The sequence below is a fragment of the Lissotriton helveticus genome, chromosome 8 (genome assembly GCF_964261635.1).
Source record: "Lissotriton helveticus chromosome 8, aLisHel1.1, whole genome shotgun sequence".
In the NCBI taxonomy this organism is placed as follows: Eukaryota; Metazoa; Chordata; class Amphibia; order Caudata; family Salamandridae; genus Lissotriton; species Lissotriton helveticus.
Window position 1 is genome coordinate 744491036 of NC_136069.1, and position 13512 is coordinate 744504547.

The following is a 13512-nucleotide window of genomic DNA, read 5'->3' on the forward strand; positions in this document are numbered from 1 at the left end:
TGTGACATCAGGTTGGAAACATAGTTTTTAGGATATTGTTTTGTGGGCTGAAAATTTCAAGATTCAGACCGTCTTATTTATTTATTTTTAGAAAACCAACATCTTAGTATTTTACCATTTTTTAGCCAACTAAATGCGATCAGAAAAATAACCGTAAGTTGGCCTTGCACACCAACTGTAGACCATAGAGTTCCAGCCAGGACCGATTAAAAAAATATGTTAAGTTCTCTTGGGGTCATGAATTTAATCTGTTTTCAGTAGTTTTGAGATGTTAAAGGGTTAAAAAAGACAGCTATTTAGGGAGAGATCCATTTCAGTGGACTAATGAACCTCAGCCCCCGTGCTTGAATCCGATTGCTTGCCAACACTTCTACCAGGACATGTTGTCAGCCATCTTGGGACACTTCTTGAAGCGGAGTCTCAAAACATCCTACAAATATAAAGAAAAGTGGGAAGGATAAGAATTCCCTGACCCCCCAAGGAGTAGTGGCAGGATTCCACAGGGACCCCGCTCTGGTTAAAAGCCTATTTTTAAAAATTCAGCTTTGCCACGAATGTGCAGGTGGATCTGGGTAAAATTGAAAAAAATAAAAGGAAGCACAGTCTTTTGTGCATCTTTTTCAGGAAGCCCCCGGGTGGCCAAACCCAGGGGTATATACAAAATAAAGGAGTTGTGCGCATGGGGACCCCTTCCTCTTATTTATTTATAGGTGACTTGTAAAGCGTATGGCTACCCAAAGACTTCCCAGCGCTAGTTTATAAAACTATGGGGACCAACAACTCCCAGGGGTATTAAAAATAAGTTATGCGAGGCCCACAAAAAACCCTCGCTATCCTGGGGACTGTCACCTCCCTTGGGCTATAAACAAACAAACGGGGGCCATGCAAACATCCCCACCGGCTCCAGGGACCGCCACCTACATGTAAGGAAACGGGGTGCCTCCAGACCCCAAGTGCCCCGGGAATGCCACCCCCCAGGTCTAAATTAAAAGGTTGTGGGGTCTTGCAGACCCCTGTGCCCCCGGGACCACCACCTCCCTGGGGCAGGCCCTACAACAAAAAAAAGGAGGGGGCTTTGTGCCCCCCCTGGAGCCATACTTGGTCCTGGGGACTGCCAGCCCATGGACAGCTCCTGTTATGTCCCTATGTACTATTCCTGCCAAGCCACAGCAAACTCTCCACTTCAAGCAAGAAAGAGCATACAAAATGCTTGTGCTTGCTAGAAGCAGAGCAGAATTGCTTTCACAGACAGGGATCTGCCTTTCCAGTAGCTACCGGTCTGCAATGCCGGCTCCCGCAGGAGGCAGAGACCACAGGGCCCTTCGTGCTCCCAGACTCCGACTGTGGTCCCAGGCGAGAGTACAAAGAGGCAGAATAAAGGTCAGAAACTAGCAAAAAGAAGCAGAATGAAGGTCAGACATTAGCAGCAAAAGGCAGAAAAGAGGTCAGAACAGAGTTGCAAGAGGTAGGCACAGACAAAGATTGCCACAATGCCACCCAGTATCGACACCTAAGATTCTTGTTTGTCCAAGTTTCACTCCGCTGTCATCTATGATTTTTTTTTATAGACTGCGTAACAGTAGATAACCAGTATAGGAGTTTTTAGATCTAATTTACTCACACATCTTAAGACTGTTGTGATGTTCTCCCTATATGCTGCTAGTTTTAATTGCAGATATTATAAATATTTCAATCATTTTTTATCCAATATGTTATGCTCCCCCTATAATCCACATTTTTATAGTGAAAACATATAACCCCTTAATGTTTCCGAGGCATTGGGGACCATCGCGGAGATTAAGTTAGCTATTGTCCAGAGTCACATAGTGCTGAGCTGTCCTGCCTCTGGCAGTGGGGATCGAGCCGTGAGCCCCGCGGTCGGAGTCAGCTGCTCTGGCCTCTGTGCCACACCTCTTCCTCCCCCATATCCTGCTTTAACTGTGGGTTTTATAAATATATTAACTATTTTATATCTAATGTTTTGTTTTTAAGCATTTTTATGCATGATTTTACTGTTTTAAGTTATTGTGTTTGCTTTAATGGCAATTGCCGAAATAAAGCTTATTATAGAATGGTAGAATAACGGTCAGAAACAAGCAATAAAAGGTAGAGTAACAGACAGCAACACACAGAAAAAATCAAAAGAGGTCAGAAACGAGAAGAAAGACGGAAAAATCAAAGACAGAAATGAGCAGCGAGACGCAAGGTCAGCAACGAGCAGAAAAAGGCAGAAAGACTGAAAATAGAGATCAGAAATGAGCAGCAAGAAGCAGAATAAAGGTCAGAAACAAGTAGCAAGAAGCAAGGCCTGCCCCCCTTTCCAACCCCCATTAAGTCCCAAACAGCAGGATTGCTGAGAGGTCATGGAAGGTCACACCCCTTTCTCCGCCACTCTGAAACCATGCTCCTGGCACACTATTGGTTGGGGAATTAAGTCCCTTTAGATGCTGAGGGTCATCGGAGGCCAGGAAACCCCCCTGTTACCTACAGTAAGTCTGTCACTGCACAAATCTTGAGAGCTGGTTCAAGGCCCGACCCCCTTTTCTACTACTCTGTAAACACGACTACTAGTTAAAAAAAAAAAGACATTCACTGAAAAAACCAAAGGTTACAGTGGCATTATAGTTAGGAAATAGAATTAAAAAACCCAGAGAAATTCACTGAAAAAACAAAGGTTACAGGGACTACTCGTATACTGATACACACAGCCACTAACATATATGTTAAAAATCGTATCACTCATTAGTAGTACAGCTAGTACACTAATTAAAATTTTGTAGTAGCTTAGTATGTATGTTTAACACTCAAATTCTTAGAAAACACTTACACTCACTGGATGATGTCATCAGTGATGTTACTGACCATGTCATGATGGATGTAATCTGTGAGGTAGTAAGCAGTGCATTGCAGGGGCATTAGTTATAGTTTGCTCAACTGACTAGAACTGCTGAATCTCTATGGCTTTGTGCGAGTGAAATCTGAACGTAACTATAGCGTCCCTGTAATCTTTGTTTTTTTCAGTGAATGAATATATATATATTTTATTCCCTAGGACCCCGCTTGATGGATCACCCCGAAACTTTCAACAAAGCAGCTTAACCAGAAAGGGGAAGTTTTGTGGAAATTTTGTGGAGATTCGTCAAGCTGTGCTAAAGTAATTGGCAAAACAAAGTACGCTTTTTCTATGAAAACTTTGTTCCCAATTATAACTACCTACTGGCTATCACCAGTAGGTAATATATACATACACACACACACACACACACGTATGTGTGTGTGTGTGTATATACGAGTGGTGGTCGCTACAGAGTAGTTATAGTTAGGTCTGCATTTTCTCAGCAAAAACCATTTATTTTTTCCTAATAAATGTGGTGTCGTTTGTCAAATATTAACAAAACTTTCCACAAAAAAGTCTCATCCACCTTAGGTCCTTCCTGGACATTTTCTGGATGATATGCCAAGCAGGGCCCAAGGAAAAGGGTTGGAGGGTTCCAGAAACGCGATGCCCCAATTCAACTTTCCATAGGAAAATTGAATAGAGATGTAGCAAAACTGCTGAACCGAATGACACCAAATTTAGCAGAAAGATCGATCTTGAACCAGAATGCTTGCTTTTTGTGAATTGGTGCATATCCATTCAGAAGTTTCTGAAACAAACAAGGCTCGAAAACAGTATATATTTCAGTCCGCTGACAGATCTCATGGTGAAATAGGACAGGCTGCTACCACATCATGAAATTTGTGGTGGCAACCATCTTAGGAATCGAGTCGAAGAAAAAAGGTTAAAAAAAAAAGACTTAAGAGGGACCCCCTGACCTCCTAGGCCTGGGTCCAAATACAGCAATATCATTTTTCCCTTCCCAGTAGAGAAAGGGGTGAGACAGGGATGTGTTTTAGCCCGACCCTGTTCTCCCTATTTTTAAATGGCCTTATTGAAACTCTACTGGCTGTAAAAGACATAGATTCCCCGAGGCAAGGTAACCACAAAATACCAGCTTTAATGTTTGGGGACGATACCCTGCTACTCTCTAAATCACCAATGGGTATGCATCGGGTCTTGGAAGAGTTCTGTTCATTCTGCAGGAAGCAGGATCTGGTGGTAAATCTCCAAAAGACAATATACAGTCTTCCATGCAAGTACCACCAACTGCCCACCCCCCCAAATGGAAGGCATGGCCCTTGAGAGGGTGTTTATCTTTGACTATTTAGGTCTGACACTTAACAATAAGATGGACTGGGGGAGCCAGATTAAGAAAGCTAATTTAAAACTCACGCAGTCCATAGGTGGAATTCTGAAAGTTCAGAAAAGTTGCACACAAAGTGGTTGGCCCTCTGGCAAAAATATGCAAAGTCCAGGCAAGGGGACCGTCGCTATATGGAGCGGAGCTCTGGGGATACTGCTCAACCAACATCCCATCTTTAACTGAGAATACATACCTCAGGCAGTTGTTGGCACTTCTGAAAAGTACTCCGCTGACACCACTATGGATGGATTTAGGTATTGGCCCCATTGCTGATTTAACTGCCTCACGTCCACTCCTATTTTGGCGCCGTATTTGGAGTACACCTGAGTTGGTGAATTATAGGGAGGAATTGAGGGATGTTATGACTATATTGGGCGCAACGGAATATACCTTGGCTGACACACATTAGGAACACTTCCCAAGCACTGGGAAGGATGAATATGTGGCAGACGCCAGAAGAGACCTGCCCCTCAATTTCACAAAAAAAACCCTACTCTCTGCTTAGAAGGAACATAAATTCATCCAACAATCCCAGCGTGCTAACTCATGCAGTCTGACTTCCAGGTTTCTGGAAGCCAAACAGCAGTACAAACTGGAGTTGGCCCTGGACAGTATCCAGCCCCTTATTGCAAAGAAACTGTGTATTCAATTTAGGCACGGGGCCCTCCCGCCTAGAGCTTTTACCAATAAATGGAAGGGAGCAACTAAATTAGGATGCACTGGGTGTACCGCGACCGATGAAACCGAACTCCATGTTCTCCTCTTCTGTCCTGCTTACAGCAGACCTAGGTCTAAATGGATACTCCAGCTTTGTAGAAATGTGGAATTAGACACCACTCTGAGGTCTTTAGGATATTAAAATACGAAACGGACCCTTTATATGTGTTTGTGACCTCTAGGTTTCTACTCACAATGTGGTGTATTCGTAGGAGCATTATAAAGGAAAATGTGTCTGACAATTAAATTCTACTCAACCATTAACCATGACGCCAAGTCACTGCTGTATTTTGCTCCCCTCATTTTACTACCTGCTATCCTAACTTTGCATATTCTCCCAAGCTAGGATAAACAGCTGAAATCTAAATTTTAATAATACCTTGATTCCTTTTCTTCAGTATTTATTAAATTTTCTTTTAATGGTTTTAAAACTATCACTAAATGAATTTTAATTAATCCTGTAATGTACTAGGTTGATGAGTCAGAGAACAATGTATAAATTTGCACGATAGTTTACTTTTTTTTATTTGATCCTCTGTTTTTAATTATGTAAAAACTGTCTATCTAATGTGCTCTAAATGTGTTGTTACATTTGTATGTGCTTTTATGGTTACACAGCCAAAATAACGTTTATTTGACTTGACTTGAATTTTTTTTTAAAATGTTGCTGTGAATCTGTGGAAAAAAAAAAAAAAAGAAGTGTTGGCTCTCACCCAGGGGAAAGGGTGCGCAATAGATGAGTTAGGAGAAGGGGCACATGCCTCCCCTCAATTCTTTGGGAGGCCCGGGGGACCCCATCCCCCGGGCCAAGTTCAATAGAAACGGGAGGGGGTAGATGGCATCCTCCCCGAGTTTCAGTCGGCCCCTGGGACCCCCAATGCTTGGGTTAGATGTAAAATTAAAGGGCATGTGGCCGGCTCCCTTAGCCTGAAAAGGCCATGGGGACCCATCCCTGGTACCATATACAAATATAAAGGAGGCAGCCCCCACAAAACCTTTACAGGCCCCAGGGGCCCCACCCCCAGGAACAACAATAGAAAGGAGAGGGGGCAGAGCCCCATCCCTGAGTCCCAATAGTCCCTGGGACCCCATCTTCCAGGGCTGATCTTAAAATTAACGGGGAGAACGGCACATGATCCCCCCCCTCCCCAAGCCTGTAAAAGCCCTGGGTTCCCGTCTCCTGGGCTGGCTCAATCACTGTGTCTCAAGGAGACCACCTCCAGGACACAGTCGTTTCCCTCCCCCAAGAGTGTTTGTAAGGAAACATGTCTGCTGCTACATCGGTGGGAGCATTTTTAAAGCTCCCGCTGGGTGGAAGCAGACATGCCGTCCCTGTCTGCTGGAACATTGGCAAGAAGGCATTTCTGCTCCCACTTGGTGGGTGCTTTAAAAATCCTCCCACTGTGTGGCAGCACACTTATTTTCCTGCCTCTGGTCTTGTGGACAGGTAAACTCAGATTGCTCTCGACTAGCCACAGCAAACAAAAAGAACTACTCCCGGTGGGGGGGGGCGCCATTCCACCTCCCACAACGCCCAAGATGGGTGCCTGCGTGGAGACAGCAAAGTCATGGGGCCACCCGGGCTCCCCCCAGACCCCAAAGTACTGCTTGGCGGGTGCCGAGGAATGGCACTGGAGTACCCACCCAGGAGTATGGTGTCCCAGGGGTCACTATTTGGCTTGGGGATGAGGGCTGCAAACCCATTTATAAAAAAGTATGACCCCAGGTGATACGATTCCTTGGGCCCATAGTGGCTCAGTGAGGGGGGCTTTGGAACCCCTCCCCTTAATTTAAAAGAAACGCTCCTGGAATGGGGTCCCGAGGGTATGAAGTGGCTTGGGGAGTGGGGACACATGCCCACCTCCCCATTAAATACGTTTAGGCCCCAAATGATGTGGTCCCTGTGGCCACTATTGGCTCAGGAATGGTGGCCACATGCCCCCTCTCCTTTTAATATATGTTTAGGTCCCAGGATGGGGTCCCCAGAGCTACTATTTTCCCAAGGAGGGGAATCACTTGCCCCTCACCTTAAAATACAAATAAAAGTCCTGGGGAATGGGGTCCACTTTGCCCATTAAGACTCAGAGTGGGGTTGCATGCCCCTTCCCCTTAAATAAATCAAACAGCCCCAGGAGATTGGGTCCCCGGAGCCATAAGGTGCCTGGAAGGAGGGCCTATACCCCCCTCTCCAGTATTAACAAAATACAATAAAAGTGATAGCTCATTGGCACCCTTGAAGAGAGGACCAATCCTTGCAGCTGAAGGCCATGCATGGCGGGGGATTGGCAAATGGTTTGACTGCCCGTGCCAAGTTGGGTACAGGCCCTGCAGGCACCCCAGGTCATGCATGGCTTTATATATAGTAATTAAATATTACTTTAAGGTAAAAAAAATCTTTGAAATACATTGAAAAAAATGAAAGATAAAGTGACATAATTCGGAATTATAATTATTTCTTTCTATACATTAGAAATGTACTTTCAAAATTAAAGGTTAAACTAACAATGTCAGTGACAAACTAACATTCAAAAAGTGTAAAAATACTGAAATTCATCAGTTCTAGTTACCTCAAGTAACTATAACTCATGCCCTAATGCAACTATAACTCACCCCATGTACTGCTAGTCTGCTAGTTTCTCAGCATATTACATCACTCATGACAGCTTTTATGGCATTTGAAAATATCCCTGCAAAATTTGCAATGAAGCGGTCACTAAAGCTCGGTATTCTGCATTGAGATTTTTTTACCTTTCAGTCAACACGCACACATGCATCGACTCACATAATTTTGCTCTTAGGTAGATTACCTCATTCCAGGTCTGGCAGCAGATGGATACAAATATTTTCTGGAGCTGATCCATGTGAAAACACAAGCAAAACTTTCTTCTCAGCCCCTTCTGGTTCCTAGCAGCAGCCTGAGGGTCTATCCAGAAAAACAATGATGCATCGCCTCCAGTGCATAGTAAACTACAACCCTGCAGGCACATCAAGGGTCTCTGGAGAGGTGAGGGACACAAGCTTACACAGTACCACTATGAATTAATGATCCTGTGTAGTAGACACTAAAGTCGCAGCTGCGTGGAATGTGAATTCATGATGAATAAAACAATGTTCCTGGAAAGGGAATAACAATCATTCTAAACTCATCATAATAAACATGTGAACCACCGAGCTAATGTTCAAGGCGAAAACCCATCAATGCACAATTGTAAGGTTTGTTGTTTTTGTCACTTGGCATTAAAATATCATTTTTTAGCCTAGTTTATTAGGCAGGTGGAATGTCAGCTCATAATAAAAAAGGGAATTATGTAGTAAATCATGTTGGGAGTTATAGATTGATTGCACCTATTAGGTTTTAAATGTGATGTTATAGTTAGGAAATAACAATAAACCATAGAAATTCGCTGAAAAAAACAAAGGTTACAGGGACGTTATAGTTAGGAAATATAATTTAAAAAAACTTAGAAATACACTGAAAAAACCAAAGGTTACAGGGGCATTGTAGTTAGGCTCAGAATTCACTCTTACAAAACCAGTGAAATTCAGCAGTTCTAATTACCTGAGCGAACTATAACTTCCGTCCCCCACAATAAACTGCTTACGACTTTACATATTGTTGTGTGTTCCTGCATGGCCCATTAAAGTTTTCCCTATGTTAGCCGAACTGTGCACGTTGTGGGCCTAATTGTCCTTTGCATACGTTATTAAACACAATTTGCTTTTGTGCCACATGGAGATTTCACACACACCCTGCATATGTTTTTGAGTTCTGTCCTATTTTGGGGATTTAGTCTGAACACCATAGACAAGGTCAAACAAAAATGTCCCTTGTTATTCTGTCTGGTCAGACACTAGCACCTAGACAGAACACAAGATTGCAACTGCTGTTTATGCACATATGCAAAAGAAACCTCGATGGACATTGCAAGCATTCACCCCCAGTCACAGGGATCTGGGTTCAATCCATCATTCTTTTGCTCACCACACCACCCCAGTTTGGACTCAGCTATATGCAAATTAGTCTTGACCCTGTTCCTTGTGGGAACAGTCCAGCCCGAACTGCCAAGCCAGCTCCTCCCTGGACCAGAAACAAGCATCCTGGGACCGGTTTCAGGGCATCACCCTTCATCAGCCAGGCTAGCTTGAATCCAGTGGTGTAGTGAGCACAGGACCCTTGTCTGGGCATACCCTTCCCACTTAGGGCGACGTATGCAAAAGAAACAATTGATGGACGGAATGCTGGACAATGCAAGCATTCACCCCCTGTCACAGGGATCTGGGTTAAATCCACATGCACATATGTCCTAGCACATAGATGAGCATATGAGCAAAAAACACACATGGAACGAGAGTTATGCAACAAGAGCACTGAGATGTAGTGTCCATCTGTGTAGGCTAAGGTACGGGGTCATGAATAATGTTATATGTGATGTCATTAGCTGTGCATTGCGGGGGCGTGAGTTATAGTTAGCTCAAGTAACTACAAGTGCTAAATTTCTCTAGTTTTGTACAACTGAAATGTCCAACTAACAATAACGTTCCTGAAACCTATGGTTTTTTCAGTGAATTTCTAAGGTTTTTAAAATGCTAATTTCTAACTATAACGCCCCTGAAACCTATTGTTTTTTCAGTGATTTTTTGAAGGTTTTTTAAACGCTAATTTCTAACTCTTACTTCCCTGAAACCTATGGGTTTTTTTCTGTGAATTTCTAAGGTTTTTAAATGTTAATTTCGAACCATAATATCCCTAAAACCTATAGTTTTTCAGTACATTTTAAAGTACTATTGTGCTATTCATCAATAAAACTCTTAAATGTACCACTATGTACAATAAAATAAACCAAACAACTGTTATGTAATATAATGTTTTACACAAATAACACATATTTTTTTAAGACTACAACATAATTTAAGAATTACATAACATTCTATTTTCCTTTTTTGCTGTTCAGATTCCACTGAGCTTCACTATACACAGAGATGTCGATGTAGTATCATCATGAAACAGTGTGGAAAAAAACAATCAACTACCTTGTTGAAAAAAAAACCCAATGAGCATACAACATTCTTTTAAATATCTGTAGATATAGGTGTTCCTTCCTTACAATTTTTTTTATTACATCCTTGTACTACAGGATGTCTGTCATGAAGGTCAATAACATTTGCAAAAGATACACTCTTTCACATCTCCTACAATATACAGGATAAATATGTAAACTATTTGCATTTCAACTCAAATTTTCCAAAAGGAATAGTTAATAGCTCAAATAATAGTCCCCGCAATAGTTATATTTAGTAATTGTTTCCAGTGCTCTCTATTGAATGTTCACATTTTCCCAATAGGCCGAAAAGTGTATTCAAAACTTTGGTTTGCATAATATCCAATATGAATTTGCTAAAGCACGTTTACATCTTCCCAATAGGCCAAATGATGTATTCAAAACTTTGCCTTCAAAAATATAAAATATGAATTTGGTAATTTGTAAGGCAATCTGGGTTTTATTTCCAAGTGTCCATCATTGCAGTATGTCCATCGTTTATTACACTTTAAATACACAGTATAGTGTCAAGATGTTGTAGTAGGTCCAGCATGGAAAATAATAACCACTGTTGTAAAAGTTTTTCCAGAAATAGATATTTGACTAGCAACAATATTTTTAATTCTGGTTTCCAATTGTCTTCAATTTGCTCTACAACACTGCAACATTAAAATCAGATATTTTCCATATTTTTTTTGTGTAATGTAGATAAAATCTCTGATTTACAATGAGAACATTTCATTTCATGATTTGCCGTTTTTACTAATTTGTTAAAAGCTACAGATTTGCAGTCTGGAAGTGTTAGGTATAAGAATCGTTCTGTGTCAACTTCAGTGCTTGACGCTAATGAACATTGTTCACATTTATGATCCCATTTGTAACTTACTCCAAATATGTTTTCAATATGTATTACTTTATCTTCTAATACTTGTGCATCTTGTTATTTAGGACTGAAGGTCAAAGAATTAGTACACTGATCCAAGAATTGGCGAATACCACACGCAGTATGGATTTTACTTCTGTCAGTTGTCAATTGCTGAAATACATATTTTTTTTTCATGATTTCCTATAATTTCATAATGAAGATCTTATAAATAAAATACAACATTCAAAATAACATTATCATAACAGTTGATAACTGAAATATTTTCCAATTGGTATCTGACAATGTCATCAACACTTTCCATTTTCTGTTTCTATTCAATTCTTTTATTTTTTTCAACCACACTTGATTCTTTAACATTTTTTTAATTTGAACACACAATAGGTTTCTCTTAAGTGGGATATTCACCTAAATTTGGTGTATAAAGTCTTCTTAAATGATTATATTCTCTTACACAATTTACATCAGCACTAATCTTACTGTCATCAAAATCAATTAAATACAAAGAAGACAATGTTCTTACTCGAGATAAGGCAACATATTCCATTCCCTCTTTGAACACAGTACTTCCAATATTTACCAAAGCACTGTCTATACTTGAACCTTGAGATTTATGAATAATTACTGCATATGCTAAATACAAAGGAAACCGTTTTCTGCTATCATACAAGTCTTCTACAAGCAGGAAACGCACAGCACAATGTCCAATCTGTCTTACCTCTAATCTGATCAAATTTTATTTTCAAGAATTCTATTCCATCTCTGTTCTGATACTTTACAAATTCAACAACTTTCCCCATTGTTCCATTTACTAAATCTTCTACATTTCAAATTACGCCGCAGAATTACCCGCCAGTTTATACATACAACTAAACTTTTTTCTAAGCCAGAAGTTTTAGATAGACTTTTCCAAACAGTTTAGCCTGTAGTTTCTCTGAAAGAAGAATGGTCTCTCCCTGGTGCTCAATTTTATCAGTAGCTTGAGTGTGAACTATTTTGCGTTTCTCCAATTTCAGAAGCTCTTGATTACATTTACAACACTCTTGCAGTGTAGGCATTAGGCAAACTATAGACTTCATTTGTCCAACCTTCTTGTACATTACTTCAGCTGCTGTGTTTGCAGTTGTAAACACGTTCCTTAGTAGCTGACTTTCTGAACCTTGTTTACCATGTTTTGTTAGGACACCAATTCTTATATCTTTGAGAATATTTCCATAATCTTCACCACTTGCTTGTCGCATATTCTGTATAAGTTCTTTATATTAAACATGTAACCACATGTTCACATTTCCAATACTTCCCAAATATTTCCTAGTGTCTTCATGCAAAAGTGTTTAAAACATTGGTTGTCCTTTTACAGGAATTACCTGTAGTAGATCTCCAAATACAATTAAATGTTTTCCTCCAAATAAAACATCATATTCTGTTTTTAAAACCTGTTGCATTCTCAAGTGTACAAAGGTGAGCATTAAGTTTGAGACCATGCTCACCTCATCAATGATAAAAAAAATTATTTTCTTCAGCACTCGACAATTTGTAGCAAGCATCTCCAGACAGCTTCTGATTTGTTTTTAAAACAATTTTTATTGATTTTTTAACCACACGCAACCCATTTATACATGGCATCTTTGTCCATGGGAGGCACATTTGTAGTACATTACATGTATATCCAGCATCTTTAGTTGAAACGGTATCAGCATCATTAGTCCATAATGTCTTATAGTGCCTCCTGGGCATATCGCCAGTCAAGGCTCGCTCCAAAACATACTGCTAATATCATCCCATGGTGTAAGGCTTCCTCAATTTGGTGCCCCCCTCGTATTTCCACCCTGTCCCCCATCCCTTAACTCCCCCCACCGTTGTGCTCCAACAACATGATCAATAATAATCTAGCGTCTCCTCGTGGCGGGAATTCAAATGTCAGGCCTCACTCCAGTCAGTTCCTCAGCCATGTGAGTGCAACCCCTCGCTCCCCCCAAGGACTACTGATAGTACCCTAAGGTTCCTCCAATGAGTCTGTATCTGATTCTGCCTCAAAATGTGTTAGCAGCTCAACTAGCACCTCCCAAACTTGTGCAGTTTCCATCGCTAAGTCATTATTCCTTCTCCTGGCCTGCTGAAGTCGAACCATGCTCTCACTGGATGCCCATTTTACAAACTCCTCTTTCCATTGCTCTAGACTAGGGCCCTATTTGGAATTCCACTTCCTTGTCAGTTCTCGCTTCGCCAGCAATACCAGTGCAGTATGCACGCCCCCATGTCAGGCTCCACCTGTCTGTCCGTCACCCCATTCAAGACTTCTACCACCTCCTCCCAATACGTTCCGAGCTGCGGGCAGCTCAATATCATATGTTGGAAACCTGCTGCCTGGGTGCTACATCTGGGGCAACATCCCATCTCCATGTGAAAGTATTTGACTATCTTTTCAGGGGTTAAATAGGCCCTATGTACAATGTAGAAATGAATAAGCTGGAACCTGGTGTTGCGTGTACCTTTCCAAGCCCTTTCTACAATCATGGGCAATGCTGTCTCAGGAATATCCTTTCCCAAATCTGCCTCCCATTTTTCACACTGGTGTGTCAGTGGCTGCAGTCCTTCCTCCAACATTTGCCTGTATAGGCATGTCACT

General features: G+C 41.3%; 1 protein-coding gene across 3 annotated transcripts in view; it reads right to left on the reverse strand.

Annotated features, from left to right (window-relative positions):
• LOC144772898 (arylsulfatase D-like) overlaps positions 1-13512 on the reverse strand; it is a 734130-nt gene that overhangs the window by 305365 nt on the left and 415253 nt on the right. The gene's annotated exons all lie outside the window — the stretch shown is intronic.